General features: G+C 35.5%; 1 protein-coding gene across 9 annotated transcripts in view; it reads right to left on the bottom strand.

The window, feature by feature from the left end:
- Positions 1-13,713, bottom strand: part of LOC121421054 (troponin I-like) — a 75,647-nt gene extending 61,934 nt beyond the window's left edge. For 5 of the 9 annotated variants that reach the window (XM_041615657.1, XM_041615660.1, XM_041615661.1 and 2 more), the window contains exon 1: positions 13,529-13,709. The gene's annotated coding sequence lies outside the window, so the exon portion shown is untranslated. Of the gene's footprint in view, positions 1-13,528 lie in introns of all 9 variants that reach the window. The other 4 variants (XM_041615656.1, XM_041615658.1, XM_041615663.1 and 1 more) reach the window with 3 other exon arrangements.
- Positions 13,714-19,170: the final 5,457 nt, after the last annotated feature.

The following is a 19,170-nucleotide window of genomic DNA, read 5'->3' as shown; positions in this document are numbered from 1 at the left end:
GGCAAATGTAGATAAATGCCCTGCCAAAGGTGGCGAGTTTCCTGGCTGGATTCGACCCAGACCTTGTGTTTCAAAGTTTGGAGACTAATCCACTGAGCCACAAGACCTATTCAATATATGTAGAGAGTTTTCACTACCTCGATGCAAAAAAGATTCCAGAACTTCGAAACTGTATTGTTAAATGCCCTTCATGACAAAGCCAAGAAGTCTTTGTCAAATATTAGGGAATCTAAACAGCTGAGTGTCGTCCTGGACTCTGGACAAACAACATATATGTAACTGCAATTTTTGTCAGCTCCGAAATTTCTATTTCAGTTCACCAATTTTTGACTAAGACTTCCCAGCTGTTTTTTTTATTTTACAGGCATTTTCCATACATTTTCCTATGTTGTTGAATCCGTCCCCATTACAGATGCAAAACAAACCTATTATGACAGACTCTAGACATCAAGATCACTCTGCTTTATTGAAAGTATACTACGGTAGCAATGACTTGGTAAAATCGCTGATGCACATCTGATACCACTTTCAACACCCCCAGTTTAGATGCACCTTGAATATGTGGCAGAGTTGGACTAAAACTAATGTAACTCTTGCTGGTCTGCAGTTTCTGATACCTTGCAGACAAACATTATAGTTGCTTGACTCTGTAATGTTTTGTTATGTGGTGCTCATATCCCATTGGATTTTGTACTAAAAAATTATTGCTAAGCTTTTGAAAAGACCTAAGAAACATATATGCACACAGCAGGCTGTCTCTAATTTCCCCTGGAACACAGATTGCGTGTGCGTGTGTGTGTGTGAGGGGGTGGGTGGTCACAATTAACATGTTTTCTCTGGGCCTCAGGACACAAGATGATATTACATATTATCTGAACATAATAGGTCACTCACCTCCACCATATTAAAGCCAACTGAAATTTGATCTTTTGATTCATGGCATAAAAGAACATAGGGTTATTATCAATTTGAAATACCAAAGAAAAGACAATTTCATAAAATGACTGAAAAATACTAATTTAATTATTGAGTTGTGTGCTAAGCTTCTTCTTTCCACTAAATTCTCTTTCTTTTCAGTCACTCAACTCTCTTACAAAAATACCTTTACATCAACTTCATTACCATAAATATCACACTTTACAAGTGTAGTATAAAAGTCAAGTGGCTATTACAAGCCATCCCCAAAACCAATTTCCTGTATGTTCTCCCTGTCAGCGCGACCTTTGCAGCACATAAATTTAAGAATCAAAACTCAATTTTATACCAGGGGTTCTCTTTATTCTGACACAGACAAGACTTGCAGAATACAAGCAGAATACCACACCTCATTGGCTGCCAACAATAGGCTGATCGCAAGAAGTAAACAGTTCGCCAGGGCCATGCTTTTCAAATGCATGTGAAGACCATATTCTACCATTCAACCAAGGCAGAAACCAAAACATCAATTGTCATCAACTCATTTTACAGGAATGTACAATGTACCTACATGTAGGCAGTGCATACTGGGTCCCTCAGGTAGACCTACAAACTTTGTTAGATTTAACAACAAACTGGGAATCAGGGAAAAATTAGTTTCATAAGTTATTTCTAGAATATTGACCATGATACACTTATGCTTTTCACACTGCACTTTTTTCCTTAACCCTGGGAAATTGGTGGGGCTAAGGGGGGGGGGGGTCTTCGACGAACTGCTTCAGTCTTCAAGCAGGCAAAGATCTTGACTGAAACTTTGATTATAAATTGGGTCTTCATACAAGACTATCACAAATGCAAGGGACCTTTCACACACACACACACGAGTCATACCAAGGGACTTAGACTTCACATTCAGACCACTGCACAAAGTGGATACAAACTAGAGAAGATAGCACTTCACCATCCCCAAGCACCAGCAGCCATGTCTGGGCAAAGACAGATCTAGGCCTACATGTACATGTAGGAATGTCACATTACTATTCAATCACCCCTCATTGCTGCAGATTGAAATCAGCTAGGATGCTTAGATTTGACCCCACTTGACCTCTGTGGTGACCCCTATTGACCTTTGTGGTGATGGGGATTAAATACCAGTGCTGGGCTTTCATGACGAGTCTTCATGATCTTACATTAGATGTGATACTGTGTGGAAATAAAAACATGCAAGGCTACATATATGGTCTTCCTGATGCACAAATTAACAAACTGCAGAGAGTACAAAGTTTAGCCACTAGACTATTGCTAATAAAGGTCCAGGAACAAATTGATTTTAAGATCCTCTTGCTGACATTCCAATGTTTAAAAGAAATCAACTCCAGTCTTCAAGAGTTGATATCAGAATATTCACCCTCCCGCAACTTGCGCACAAGAAACAAATCCCTCTTCATAGTTCCTGCCACCAATACCCAGTCTTATGGTTCACGATCTTTTTATTCCACATCCCCTCATCTCTGGAAAAATCTACCACAAAGTATAAAACAAGCAGATTCAACAGGGAAATTCAAATCCATGTTAAAAACTTACTTTTTTGTTAAATAGCCTTTCCCTTCGCATGTGAATCCCCTCAACTGTCTACAGTCTACTGTGAAGTATACAACTACTTTAATTTTTTTGGGGAAAATTCCTTCTCTCTTTCTATTTTCCCTAAGTGCTCAGAGACATGTTTTGTGTTAAACGCTATACAAATAATGTTAATCATTATTATTGCATCCATTTTTTGAGCTTCTATAAAATTGTAATCTCAAATCTGTTCAGGACTACTCATCAGAGAATTGGATACTCGTATGTATATGTACACCTACTGTGCAGGAAAATATTGTGTTAAAAATGAAAGCACCAGCTGATGTTCCAAGAGTGCCACACTTTCAGGTGTAAAATGGAGTTTCATTTTTTTTTAAAGGAGTTGTATTTACTCAAGCACTCATGTTACCAAGAATTATTAAAGTCATTAAGGAAATATACTACAATGTAGTATACAACTTGCGCAAATCGTACCCTAAACACGTAGCGTTGACTCTTGGGGCAAAAAGTACATCCTTTATAAAACATTTTAGTCTTAATTTTTATACCCTCGCAAATTTGACCCTAAACACATAGCTTTCCTATCGAAATAGATAACTTTTTTCATTATTTTAGTGTTTTTGACAACCTTATTACGTTACTTACGTAACATGCCATGTCTTGAAAAAGACATCCTTTTTACGTGTTTTTTGGTCGCGCATGGTACATGTATCTACTTGTCAATGTAAGTGCCCCCCCCTCCAGGATATCGCTATCATGGGTTTTATTGGCAGGAAAATGAAGAAACAAGAAAGAACATGAACTGTAAGAAGGGAAAAAGTTATTATCCCCCAACCACCAGCCAAAAACAACAGCAGAGTGTCTAGTTTTAAAAATTCCCTTTTGACAAGAAAAACAAAACTTTGTCACATCCAGAACCTGTGGCCATGCACCAGACTCCACAAAAATCCTCATTCTCGTTCCCATTAAAAGTAAACAAGCCTACCAAAAATGTTATCACTTCCCCTTGAAAACAAACTTGAAATGAAACGCTGATCCCTCATCCCTTTCATCTCAATACATCAAGCATATGACAGCTCCGTCCCACAAGGGGATCAGCATATTTTCAAAGTCAAAGGTGAGTGACCTCTGGAGCTCTGCATGTGTTATACAATCCAATAGTTGCCAGTGGCACATATAACATGTGCAGATGGCTTTCTCAGAGTTTTGTCTGAAGATGACATAATAAGAACAAGGGCAAAAACTGGATAGAAAAACAGGGAACGATCAAAGAAGCAGATATTTTCAGCTTGTATCATCACATCAATTTAGCTCATGATACGAAAATTTGTATATAATTGATTGATAATTTTCACAAAGCGTCAGGTAAACTGTATTCGACCTTTCGGGAATTAAAGGGGGCCCTTTTCTTGAATAATCGGATTGCCAGATTGGGAATGATAGCCCGATGTGATGGCACAATCCCATATTGTCACTGCACATTCAGCCTACTGCATTTCATAGAACAAGCCTAAATGAATACCCGATGATGTAAACAAAATGTAATTGATGAAAAAAATAAGATTTTTAAGGTCATCTTGTCTCCCCCTCCCCCCCCAAAAAAATCACCCATCAAAATAACTTGCCACTGCCCCTAGAGACACACTTTATGATTGAGATATGACAAGTTTCAACTCATTGGTATTAAAGGCTATGGCTTAATGAGAATCTAATATAGAGCTTTTCCTTTATCGTTGACACAACATTTGCTCCTGGGTTTTAAAGGTATTGTTTAACTTTGCGAGCAGTCGATTTAAAAATTCTCAAACCAAGATGAAACGTGTGTACAAGTTTATGTATTAAAACAGATAAACCCTGGCTGAAAACAACCATTATTGAGAATGAAAAGCGAAAACTACAAGGCAAACCCCGATTTTGTAAATAGGTGTCTTATCGACACCTACATAGTACACATAAGTGTATGGGATAAAATTAAGATGGTGTTTCCGGTCACTTTATACTTCAATTTTTGAAGCACTAAATAATTATTTTAGAACGCAATTTTTTCTGGGCTTCATTTTTGTAACATATCACAGACACAGGTGAAAAGTGTGACCTTCTAGCCCGCATTTTTTAAAAGTCAAACCAATGTTAACCAATGACCTTAAGTTAGGTTTAGGGATAGGTTTAAGGTAGGGTAGGCCTAATGTTAAACCCAGGGTCAAAGTTCGTCATTCAATTAGTGTGTGGAAATTAGAGTGGAGCAAATGTCATGGAACCCACTTATCATTACTGAACATTTAGCACAAATTGAGAATTTTAAGAACGCACAGACCCGAATTCAGGACCATAATTAAAAGCAGCTTAGCAGAAATACAACAAGTGCAGGGTCCTGCTGTGTGGTATGAACTTGAAATACAATGTGTAACCAAGGAGATAGTGACATCTCCTTGGTGTAACATATGTGCAGAATTTCCACATGTTTCTACCAAGGAGATATCTGAAGTGCTCAGTAATAATGAAAAAGAGAGAGCATTTTCATAAGGAGTTTGGGGGTAGAATTATCAACAAAAAACATGAAAAGCACATTGGAACACCATGTAAATATAAGGCGAGGAAGGCCTGAGAGAGCGGGATAGATCCCACTAGGGAGGCAGTATAGCTCAGTCGGTTTAGATCGCATGTTTCAGATAAGATCGTAGATCTCAACGTGAGGGGTTCGAGTCCCGCTCATGACGAAACGCATCTAAGAAAAAATCTGATGAGCTTTAGCATTGGGTGTTAGCGTGCCTCTCCACTGTATTCAGTGCAGGTGTGAGTGCAGATGGAAAACATGACGTCCATTGGAAAGGACGCAAATGCTGGTTCCGTGTATGGGAGAGTCACAACCGATAGATGCACGTTAAAAACAATACACTATTTATCAAAGAGTAGGGTGTTCAGCCGGTGAATTGCACCTGCCAGTCCCAACAAAATTCAGGTCGAGTCAAGCTGGAAGTTCATATGTCATAATAATCAATAAAATGATTGTGCCTTGTAGGCATGAACGGAAAAGACAAGACAAGATCCTAAAGTAATAACATACAGATTTCGAATTCTTCAGCAAAATAGATATTCAAACTGTTGAAAACTGTCTGGAATGAAAAGTATTACTATCCAAGAAGGCAGGAAAAAATACCATTTAAACAATTTTTTAGCATTTTTCGCCTCTCATAAATTCAGCCCAGAATTAGGTCAATGAAAATGAAAATTATGATTTTTTCTTCCAACTTTATAGTGACAGGGAGGTCTAAATACATGCCTCTCACATACCTATAGATAGCTCGCATATAAACATATTTGGAAAGTGAGAAGCATATTTGAGGGAGACCGAGGGGAAATATTTGCCATTTTCGGGCAACATGTGCCAACATCATTTTGAGCCGAATTGTGAGTGGATGAGTGCAAGTGTAATCAGCACTGACAGCTTGACATGAGCCTTATAATGAGATTTCTTAAGCAGTTTCACATGTCAGCCAGTGTAACCATATCCCAACCTCTTTACGGGTTGGAATATTTAAGCTATTTTCATGATATTTTTAAAAAGATATTTGTGTTACTTTGTCATGTCATGGCGAGGACAATCGTCTTATGAAATAGGTTTTGGAAAGGGCTGGTCCCTGTACTAAAGCCTACGGGAAATCAGCGAATCAGTGTGAGATTTTTTTTTTAAATGCAATTTTCTCAAGAATTTTTTAATAGTGGTTGCATTTGAGTGGTGGATGTATCATCAGGCAAATAATTTCATACTTCCTTTATATAGGAAAAGTATTTTTATTCATCATATTGAATTATATATGTAGGTCCTATTACATGTCTATGTGGGAGACACTTGCAAATAAACTCATAATTCATTGCTATCATTTCAGTGTTTTTTATCAGTGAATTAATTATACAAAATGATTGTTCCCATCTGATAACTTAAGCATTTCAGTTTTGATTCATTATCATTTCAGTAAAAATATCTATTTCTGTTACGAAGCATTGTTATCTTTGACTTAGATTTTGACTTTATTTTCAGGTATGACATGATAATTTATGTTGTATTCATCAGGTCATTGATGAAAAACAGTTTATGCTGATCTTTTGTACCTGAATTAATATGTTCTAATAATATCATAGTTCCATGTTAAATAGTGTTGAACAGCATAGGTCTATATGTTGCTCTGGGGATCTAACTTTTATGCACAGGGTGGACCGCTTGTAAATACCATTATCGTGGTTATTTTTAGGTGGGGCAGAGTAACTGATCCTAATTCATTGTCCCATAACTGTCCATCCTTTTTAACAGTAATCATTAAAAACATTTGTCTGGGTTAAGCAACAACTCATCAATCAAACATTCCACTCTTTGTGCATATATTTCACCTGCAGTGTAAGAATGTGATTACATTACAGTATTTAGCTCTTCATCAATATACAGAGGGCCATCAGATCAGTTTTCATTAGTCCAAACAATCGACCTATTGCCAACTGGAATCACCTTTCAGAGCATTTACAATGTAGGCCATCTCCCCATAAAACGGCTCAGGCTGCAGCTATATCTTCGCTGTTATACTGAACCTGTATGAGTATGTAAGTGATGTGTCTGATTGGGCAAGTTTTTTACTACAAAACAGCGGGTGCATAGCAACAATCTGCCTGCCTTGAATTAATCGTTGTATTTTTTTATCAACTGTCATTCGGGGGCAGACATTTTGGAAGAAAACCTATTGAACAATCATCAATATAAATAAGAAAACGACTGAAGTAAGAAATTAGGGTCTGCATAGATCATGGAATGGGCGGTAAAAAGGCCACCAGGCTAAATAAAGCCAGAGTAAGACCAATTCCTTGGGAAGCACAATAGTGACGTTCAGCCTTTACCATCATTGCATTATTGACATTATCTTCATTCCTATTTTTTCAATTGTTGCTCTTGATATCATCATCATCTATCCTGCACTTACTAAGCTCCTATTAACATTAATATATTGTTATAATATTCATTATTTTCATTTTTTATCAATATTATTATCTTCATCATCATTATTACAGTAACCATCATCATCAGCAGCAGCACCATCATCATTTAATTTTAGCTTCATGTTGTACAGCGTCGCCCTGATCAGGCAGGAGCTTTGACACTGATGAAGTCTTTTTTTTTCTCCATACATTACATCAACCATCTTAAATTTTTTAACAAATTGCATATATCCATTTAGTTTCTTGTATATTGTTTTATTACCTATCGCGTCAATACTTGGATCGTTAACACAATTAAAAACCACCTATGATTAAAACATGTGAATCAGTAGTCTTACAATCATAATTACTCATAATCTTTTCCAACCTTAAGAAAAAATATTCTTTATTCTTCTTATCTGTCTGAGCATAAATATTAACCAAAAATACATTTTTGTCATTTATTTTAGTATCTGTAATCAAAATCCTTCCGTCGTCTGATCAGTAAATCAAATTAACAGGTATTTGGGTATTCCTTTTCACTAAAATTGAAACTCCTCTGCTATGATTGCTTCCAAATGAATAAAAAATTGTTCCATTCCAGTCTCTTGTGACAATGTTCTTCAGATCTTCCGTGAGAAAAGTTGAACCTGTAAGAATGTAACATCCATATTTTTCTTCTCCAAATAATGAAATAATAACCTCTTTTCTTTATTTCTTATCCCTGACACTGATGAAGTCTTAAGGAAAAGTTAACTCGGGCTAATGAAAACACGCCTAATGGCCTGAACCATTTTCAACTGGGACCTGTTCAATTGATATTGGGGGTGAATCACGGCCCATTAATTGGACTTTAATGGGAGAGTGTAAACACAATTCAAGGGTTTCTCACAACAATGCCAAATACAAAGATCAACAATAGATTCACTCAAGCATTTTGAAAAAGTATAGTATAGTCAAAAAGTTTCAACAAAAAATTGCCAATTTGCATTTATATGCAGTGATTTTGTTGTTTTAATTGCATTGCCAATTTAGAGTTAGTAATGATTTGCTTAAATTAAACAACTTTTAGTCAGCAATGACAGGCACCGCATCATGTACATGGAAAGGTGTATTTTTTCAGTACAGTTTCTCTTTATATTATTCCTTGACTTCATAAATAGAAATTACTCAGTTTTTATTCCTTTGTTGTTGCATCATATTAATATGTTTGTATGGTTTTTAAAGGATGTCAAATTGAAATTGCAAAAGGACGTCTCACTATCCCACTAAGGGCTCAAAATATATACTGGTAAAGTCTTGCAAAAGACAAGACCATGTTAATATTTCTCAACATGAAATTAATTTTCCCTGTATTCATTGGAACATTGTACACAAAATTCTGGCAACTAAATTTCAATTTCGTTTTCTTGGGTGTAGAGTGATGGTGAATGGGTCCACTAATTTTCATAAGAAGATTGAGCTAAAAACATTAACAAAAATCAGATCTTGCATTTGATTTTATAGGCCTAACCATCAAAACTGCATTTTGTAGCAATTGCACAATCAAATCTTCAACCCATTCACAAACAGCCAAGTAAATAGCAAAAACACCAATGAACAAACAAGGGATAGCCTGCTATTATTCTACAAATACCTTGGTTTTACATATTACGTCATGATAGCAACATAAGGCCAATTTGGCTCCATTTACATTGCAGAACACAGTTGCCTAACAGTTTTACTCACTTGGCCTGAAAAGAGGCCAGAACAAGTTAAAGACATATCCCTGTTCTCCATTCCTTTATTCTGTTGGTTCCCTCCCAAGTTTACAAGCCTATGTATATTTTTTCAGTAAAAGCCCTGGTTTTAATTTTGAGACATACCTACTCAAGTTTACATCCAAGTACCTTATTTTAAAACGAAGAAAAAAGAGAAATACAAAGAAAAAGAAGAGAAAAAATAAAAAAGAAGGGAATAACAAAAAATGACTAGCCCCTATAACCCTATTTAATTTTTTATATAGGCCTATATATTTTTTCTAAAGAAAAACTAATATATATAAATGTATATATAAAACAGATCTCATTGATGGTGAAAAAAGTCAAACTGGCTGGTTACAAAATAATAAGGACCACCTCCTATATATTTGCTCTACAAAATATGTTTGGAATAATCTGAAATGAGAAATTGTAAGGACCTTTAAACCAATACATAAGCCTGGAAACTGGCATTTGGCAGTAGATCTGCAAACGAAAAAAATTATCAATATAATAACTACAAGAGAGCGAAGTTGGCTCAGTCGGTAAAGCCTCTAACTGTTGAACCAAAGGTTGTGAGTTTGATTCTAGCCCTAGGCGGATGATTGAAGCCTGCATTTTGTGTGAATGTCTTTTCCCTGTTCCATAGATGTAAGCTATGTTAAAGTGGGGAAAAAACCTGTCCTCGGAGAAGACTTTAAATGGAGCCTTGTATAGCGGAGAGTCACAACCTTCGCACGTTAAAAACACAGATGCACTTTTGGTAGAAGAGTGGGGGAAACCCGGTGTAGTGGTCCACCTGCAATCCCCCAATCGGTTGTAATCAGGAGAAAGACATGCGGCTCATAGTGATGCTTTTCACCTCCCAGACAGGGACGCCAAACAAATAATGACAATAACTCCTGGAAAATTCAGAGGTTAGATATTATAAAAGCCCAATCAAATTCACATCCATAGTCAATATATACCAAAGCTTCAGATTAGATTTAAACTGAAATAAACTAAATTATATATGTTTTTGCTCACTGTGTAAATGCACCTCAAAACCAGGAAAGCAACACAACCATAAAAGGTTTCAAACATCAACGAGGTAACAAGTGTACTATAAGCAAGCATTATCTTAAGCCGTGATAAGTGTTTAGTCTATACCCAAACAATCGTGCAAATTCAAATCTCCCTTTTTTGGTGTGAGGTTCATTTGTTTACTGTGTTATCTTTGTGGATGTGACAGAGCGTGTAGAGTTTGAATCATCAATGAGTGAATGAAGACCTGTGCAACGCTTGTCAAGTCATGGGTATCAATCTGTATCAGTTTAGTACAATTAGTAAATTATATAGTCATTGGGTAACAGGTCTCATTGTTGATCAACAAAAACTATGCCCTCCCTGTACCAAGAATACAACTTTTTACTTCCTCTTATGTCTATGTCTCTATGATATGTAATTTTTCCAATAATCTTACACATAGGCCTAAATTGACCATAAATGCAATATCACTACAAAGATTAACAGCAAGTGAATAAGGTGAATCAATCTTGAAATCTTATAACTTGTAATAGGAAACGGTATGGTTTGAGTACTAAGAATTTGTAACACTGGAAATATAATTTTTATTACCAGTAATAGAATTCATAACATAATGCTGGGAATGTAGGCTTAATTGTAATAGTATAGTACATGAGCTGAGGGAACAATTAGGTAAAGGAGGTAGGAGGAAGACACTCCTAGTGGTAGTACATACCACTATAATATGCATTCAATAGTTGTAATCTTCTAACTCTATATTTCCTAACATTTTGTACTAAAAAATGATGAAACTTTGCTTGTAAATTTTTCCAAATGGCTTTCTAATATTGATCATCTGGACACACAACAACTGAGTAAAGTAGTAGTAGTAGTAGTAGTAGTAGTAGTAGTAGTAGTAGTAGTAGTAGTAGTAGTGGTGGTGGTGGTAGTAGTAGTAGTAGTAGTAGTAGTATACAGTAGGAGTAGTAGTATAGTAGTAGGAGTAGTAGTAGTACTTGTAGTAGTAGTAGTAGTAGTAGAAGTAGTAGTAGTAGTAGTAGTAGTAGTAGTAGTAGTAGTAGTAGCAGTATTAGTAGTGGCGGAGGTGGTGGAAGTAGTAGTAATGGCGGTGGTAGTAGTAGTAGTAGTAGTAGTAGTAGTAGTAGTAGTAGTAATAGTAGTAGCAGTAGTAGTAGTAGTAGTAGTAAGTAGTAGTAGTAGTAGTAGTAGTAGTAGTAGTAGTAGTAGTAGTAGTAGTAGTAGTAGTAGTAGTAGTAGTAGTAGTAGTAGTAGTAGTAGGAGTAGTAGTAGTAGTAGTAGTAGTAGTAGTAGTAGGAGGAGTAGTAGGAGTAGTAGGAGTAGTAGTAATAGCAGTAGTAGCAGTGGCGGAGCATATCAATTTGTTGTGTACAAAAAACGCTCCTCTTATAAGGCATAGAAATACGCGCCGCTGTCTTCGCATCGTGCAGGCAGTCTACGTGTATAGTGGCGGGCTGCTACATTGCGGTGCAGGGGTGTTCAACTTACATATCGCGAGCGCACTCAGCTGCGTGTTTTCACTTCTTCTCCTTTCTCTCCTTTTCTTGTCATTTTTCCTCGCATTACTTGTTTTCATAAATTTCCCTCTCACTTTCCTTGTTTTCTCACTCCCTTCAGTTTTGTAACTCTTCTTGATCACTTGCATTCATTGGCACACCCCCCGGTCAAAAATAGTACGGTCCTATCCAACATACACTCAAGTCGTCGCTGTACGAATACACGCGCTGCGTTGCCTAGCTATGCGTGTGTACTGTGTACTATACTGTGTACACACAATGCCATCGGCTGAACCCGCCAAACTATAGTGACCAATTATTGCAAAAGCTTTTGCAAATGTGAAAAGTGACAGAGGTTTTTTTATCCAATCAAAATCATTCTTAGGTATTCGCAATCTACAGCATTTTCTGCAAAATGTCTTTTTTTGATAGGGTCTATTGTGACGTATATATTTTTTTACAACAATGTGAAGTCGCACCAAACGTTTCGTTTCTCGCACTTGCCCATTGGCTCATGTACAAATGGATTTCCAAAATCATCAAGAAAGGTTCCAAAAACCTCAAAAGTGACAGAACTTAATTTGACTAAAATTAAATGAAAATCATATCATGTTAAAGGTGAGAATCTGCTCTATTCTATTCTGTTTTGATAGATCACCTTGTTGACGCGTTTGGGAGATATCTTAGCAAATCCCTCAAAAACGGCGTATTTTCTATTATTCTCCATAGGGAAATAATTTAACACGCTACGCACTGCAAAAAAGGAGCGCAAACAAATTGATATGGTGGTGGAAGTAGTAGTAATCGTGATGATGGTAATAGAAGTAGTAATAGTGGAAGTAGCAGAAGCAGCAGCAGTAGTACTAGTAATCAGGGGCCATGGATGTGGGGGCAGGGGGCTAAGGGGGCTTCAGCCCCCCACTTTTTTTCCAAAACCATGTACAAAAACATAAAAATTACTATAAAACTGTGAATTTTTGCATGGTCAGCCCCCCACTTTTGGCTCAGCCCTCCCACTTTGAAAACCATTCAGCAGCCCCTAGTAGTAGTAGGGCCAGAAGCACACACCCTGGCCTAAGAAATACCTGATAGTGATACATCTAAAACATTGCAATGTAATTCAAACATTTCTTTTTTTTTTCATTTGTCATATATCTGAGAGGAAAAATCAATTCCTATTTTTCCTCCATTTTATATCCTACAATATTCAATCTTTGCTAAAAGTCTTCCATCACAACGAGCAATGGTCATGTTAATATTATCAGGAAGAAATGCATGATAGCCAATCTGCTATGATTCTAAAAAAGATGTAAATTACCAGTACCACAACAAAATAGTGGGATACTTTGTGTTGACTCATAACTGGTCCTAAACTTTCCAGCTCACTGGCTTGGCACAAATTGTCGGCCGGCATTTGATTGTATTCCATTGTGGTTTATTCTTTGAGCTGTCGAGGCAGCACCGTTACACTATTGTTCCCCGTTCAACGGGTTATCGCTTGCAAAAAAAGGAGTTATTCGGGTCTCAATAAGTTACATTTGGTACCGTGTACATACGTAGCATACCAATAACATTGAGCACCGCATTCCTAGTCATGCATGCACGGAGAGGTTCCCCCAGATAAAAGGAGCGACGCTCCACACACAACTCACGGGATGCGATCCCATCTGCATATCTCTTCATTTTTCATCTTTCAGTATCGTAAATTGCAAAGCTGAGGTTCGAAAATGCTATGTATACATTTGAACTAATGTCGAATACTTTCAAAAGCAAAACCAAAGTATAACTTACCTAAGAATTAAGCAGAGAAGTTACCTCTTCAATTTAGTTCCAGCACTAAATTCCAGTACTTGTCTCCGAGCGAGAATTACACTCAGCGCCCGCCGATTGCCTCTATTACACGCATGCAGGGGATAAGCAAGCACGTATGCGACACACACACAGAGCGCAGGTAAAACACCAGCATCGCACTACCAGTACCAAACTCTACCAAGAACTTTGCTGATCATGTGATCAAAGAACCAGCGAGCCATTGGCCAAATTAGTTTGCAATCACTGCGCTCTTCTGGGCTTCGCTCATCCTCCCGAACCTAGCCACGCCCACGCCTCAGAGAAATTGTGTGCCGAATTACATTTTCGTTTACATTCCTTTTTAATACACGATTGTATATATTATATGTACAGTAACTTTTCTGCGGTTGCTGAATATTAAGAAATATAAGGTTACTAACATCTCTAGTAGGCCCTATATCAAGTATACAGAAAATAGATAATAAGTTCAGTATATGATGATGACAATGATAAGGAAATTAATAATAACAATAATAATAATAATAAATCTAATAATAATGATAATAACGATAACAATAATTATACAGAATATGATCAAATTGAAAATACTATTAATGAAAAATGATAATGATTATGGTAATAACAGGTCTAATACATGATTTCTAAATGCTTTAAATTGTTAACTTAAAGAGAAATGCCAGTAGTTGCAGTAAACACTGATTTCATGAGAAAGTCTGTAAAACTAGGCTTAATTGTCAGTATATCATCGAGGGTATAGATCTGGTACAGTTACATAAACTGAACTTTGTGAAATCTTGAAATGTACGCTGAAAAAATGTTCACACTGGAGATCACCAACACAGATAAGCGCACGTGGGACAGTGTATAATTTTTGCTTTGAATGTAATTGACCCGAATCCTGTGCTTATTTGCTGATTTCTCAGCAATTACACAATATCTTCCATAATCCTTTGGCACATATCTTTTATTTATACAAACAGACACTTTGGTGATCATTTCATTGGATTCCGTACGAGCTCGTTTTGATATCGTTACCAAAACTGGCATTTACCTTTAAATAAGAATGAAACCTTTGGAACGAGATAGTTTGTGTGAAAACAGAAAAATCTAAGAAAAAGGTCAATGAAAGTTTGAGAAAAATCAGAAAAATTATGAGAAACTTATGAGCATTTGAATATTGCGATCACTAATGCTCTGGAGATCCTCAAATTGCCAATGCGACAAAGATGTGTGATGTCACAGTTTGTGAACAACTATCCCCATTACTTTAGTATATATTTCACTTAAATTGCCTCTTTGATCACCTCTCTCCGTAGATCATGTGTTCTTTCTATAGGAGGGCATGTAATACAGATTTTCAAAGAATACATCATGGATAAAGAGTTTGTATCACCATAAGAAAAAGCAAAAAGAGACATTTTGATGGCATTTTATAGTCCATCAAAGGGAAAGTTGTTGACATGTGACATCACACATCCTTGTCGCATTGCCAATGGGAGGATCTCCATAGCATTAGTGATTGCAGTATTCAAATGCTCATAACTTTCTCATTATTTGTCTGATTTATCTGAAACTTTCTTTGTTCTTATTCTTTAATTTTCATGTTTCGACACAAGCCTACTTGTTCTAAAGGTTTCATTCCCCTTTAATGAATATTTGAAATGATTATTATCTAGAAAAGAAAGAAGGTCCTTTACACAAATTCACAAACTCTCAGAGATTTTATTAATATTTAAAGTATTCACAATTACATTTCATTACTATTAATATATTTACCCTCCCCCCAAAACAAAAGGACTTTTAAAGCTAAAAATTTTAAAGCTAAATGAACTTTATGAATCGCAAATTATTTTATTTATGTACCAATATTTTAATTTAAATTCTACTTTTCCATCTTGTTTTAATAGTTATTTTATATTTAATAGCAGTATAAATAATTATGTAACGAGAAATTCAAACAAATTATATATACCGTTCTTTCGTTATACGCTTTCTAAATCTACAATTCGTTATAAAGGGCCAAACTTGTGGAATAATTTACCCGATACTTTAAAATCATCTGTTACATTCTCATCATTGAAACGTAGATTGAAACAAAACCAACTGTCTGCATATAGTAAATAATTCCAACTGCCTATCTAATGTGTGTGTGTGTGTGTGGGGGGGTTGATGTCAATATGTTCGAGTATTGTTTGTTTTGTTTTTGGCCACTATTCTATTTATGTTTTTATTCGTATAATGTAGTAATCAAGGGAGTCGGCTTGACAGGTCAATGGCCTTTCTGACTTCCTACATCCGCTGCATTTTATTTCCATTTCTTTTATATTTCTACCATTTTTATTTTCGTATTATTGCTTATATTGTAATTTAAATTCTTTTACTCCTTTGTTGTATACTTGTATACAGAGTGTATCAAAAAAAAGTTTACACTTAGCAAAAATCCTGTAAAATTATAATTTTGTAATATCCTGACAATTTTTCCAAATTTTAGCATTGGTACAGATCCATTTAAGCAAATGACGATATAACTGTCGAAAAATGTTTCCGCTTGAGTGAGCACCACTTACTTTTGAAAAGTTGGTGAAAAATGATTTGCGCAGAACTTTCAAATAGTTATGCGAATAAAAGTAGACCTTAATCATAAAGAACACGTGGAAATTAGCAAGTAAAATTGATATGAAGATATCTTTTACCTTTTTAAACTTGTATCCTTGCCCAAAACACTTCGAAGAGTGCATTGCGCCCCATCCCACTCCCCCACACACCGAGTCCAACATGAAGATATTTGCTTTACACTGAGCTGTGATTTACATCAAAAGGCTAAGGCTTGATTTTTATTTTGTTAATCATTGCCAAGCTTGGAAAAAGTGTCGAGAAACAAGTATTAAATGAAAATGAAATGTAAACCAACTTTAAATGATAAAAACTTAGTGAAAAATGCTGGAGATGTCTGAAATAAACTTTTGTTCAGATTCAGTTATGTCCTCAGATCCAGCTGGCACAAAAAGGGTAAAGGTTGTGCTTACTAAGTGCTGAAATTTCAAATTTGGGCGGCAAAATTGTTACAAAATGCTTGAATGTATCCGTTTTATTTCAATTGGCTAAAAGTGCTAGGAAAATTTATGAGAAATGCTTCGCAGGGTAAGTTTGATTTCGCCCTTTCCCCTTGACACAGCGTGAAAACACAAGCATTTCTGCGCAAATAGATTTCTGCGAGCTTTACAAAAATGGACAGTGCTCACTCAAGTGTAACATTCTGTCAAAACTTTTACTTTCATTGGATAGATGAGACCCAAACCCATAATTATATGTGAAAAAAATACCCACATGTTGTATATTTTTTAATTCCCAGGGCTTTTACAAGGTGTAAACTTTTTTTGATACGCACTGTATAGGCCTATGTTTGTATGATTTTTTTAAAGGATGTCAAATAAATGAATTGAATTTTATACATTCTTTTAAAGATTCTAGTTAGAATTTAACAGTGTTTAATTCATGAGTTTCATCCTATCTGCTTTAAAAGATAATAAAAAATCGGTTCATGTCATGCATGTAGTAAACGTGGTTTATTTTCAAACAAATCGGGTGATGGTGCATATAATCATTTTATGGTAATACGATTGTTTTTTTTTTCTCTATGTTATTTTTTTTCCCTTCAAAAAAAATCATTAAACGCATTTCAAATCTATGTTTAATTTTTATCCCCTGTTAAACCTCACATTTATGTTACCCCTAAAAGGAATGGGCTATTTAAAATGTAATTGAGGACGGGGGGGGGCATGATCCCCCCATCCCCTTCTGATCTCGGCCGCCGTTCGCGTCGAAATTTGGCACGCACTGATTCTATACCATATAAACTGCAACTGTACAAGCCAGTATAACTAAAATCTGAAAATAAGTATTTTTATTTATCATGAATAAATATGCAAATTTATTCGTGAAAAACATTATTTGCAAATTTAACACCAAATTTCACTTCATTATTTTTCCCCAGATGTCATCTTTGTAATCTAATTTAAAGGTTTCCACAAAGAAAAATTGCGAAAGGCAATTTTTCCTGATCTATTTCTTTGTTTTTAGAATTTCTCATGTATTTTTTTATTCTTTGTTTTCATTGTTTTTTTCATTTGAAATAATTACAGACCATTTGAAAACTATATTAAGCCCTAAATTTATTAAGCAGACCATTAGAACAAACAATAATCACCCTTTTATGAATTTCATCTCCCATCGACTTTGTACACGAAGTATAAAAACGAGTCATTTTCGGCATGACATTGTTTCATAAAAAGTCACATGGCGTCGCATTGCTATACCAGTATTTCCAAAGTTTGGTGTCAAAGGTTGCTCAAGACCTAAAAAAAAAAAATAATAAAATTTTGCGGCGCTATCTTTTCGCGCTTTGGAAATATCACGCGAAGCGTCCTCCCAGTCCTTTTAGGGTTAAGAAGAACGATTTTGTATCATTTGATAGTAGATGTACAAATATGATTTTGCTGTCGATTTATTCACATGCAGGTGTATGTTAGATTCAAACTATACATTTAATGTGTTATTGTTTATGTTCTTTATTATACGGTCGGTTAGGCCCATGTATGTCATCTTTTTTCTATGGTCGAAAGATATTATGAAATAAAGTTGATTTATTAAATAGATAAAAATCGTTTGAATGCACTCTTATACTATACATGAATCGCACCTATGCGATTTTCAAAGATCTAATATACACCCTTCAACATTAGATAGAGCAAAAGAACCGACAGATATAGATATCACACGATCAGAGTATTTATCCAGAACACATTCAACCTTACTGAATAAAGGTATATTTATTTCAAAGGCAAACAAAACTTTTCACAATTTATACATAAAATGCAAAACAATGCTTTCTAGGCCACGACTGACACCCGAAGAGTATATAGCGATAAATTTAAAACAAACCCAAATCAAAGACATATATTTTAACTAGATAAATGTATATAGATCAATCACAATTTAAGTGTGATTCGAATCTATCGCATTCTGTCGTGGGACTGGATCCTATAGAGAATTCTTAACACAATCAAAACAATTACCTGATTTACTGTGAATAAACATGACAAACTGAATAAGCTCGTCCACATTGGATTTTATGATCTCTGAAAATCTCGAAAGAGAGTGGCAAAAAAAATCAGTGTAATCGCAAAGTTATAATAACAGTGGTAACAAAATTACCTCCATCGATCTCTCCTCATGCACGACTTGCTGTTGTTATTTTTCAAAGTACAAGTCCTCCCCAACAAAAAAGATATATAAAAAGAGAAAAGTTCAACAAGCATACTATAACACTGAAAGTTCTTTCAAAATCGGAAAGTTATGACAAAATAAAGTTTCGCTTAATTTTACAAAACAGTTATATGAACATCCTGGTCGGTATGCAAATGAGCAGACTGATGTCACAAACTAAATCGCTTACTATTTTTAAAGAATATTTTATTATATATATAAGATGAAAAGTTCAAATTTTCTCCTTATTGTCATGTGAAACAAAATTTGTATTCCTACCTGAACATGTGGAATTACCATTATTTGAAAAGTGTATCTGATAAGTCAAGTTAGTCCTTATTGTCAAATCTGTAAAA

The sequence above is a fragment of the Lytechinus variegatus genome, chromosome 9 (genome assembly GCF_018143015.1).
Source record: "Lytechinus variegatus isolate NC3 chromosome 9, Lvar_3.0, whole genome shotgun sequence".
Lineage (NCBI taxonomy): Eukaryota > Metazoa > Echinodermata > Echinoidea > Temnopleuroida > Toxopneustidae > Lytechinus > Lytechinus variegatus.
This window is presented reverse-complemented; position numbering and strand designations above follow the sequence as displayed.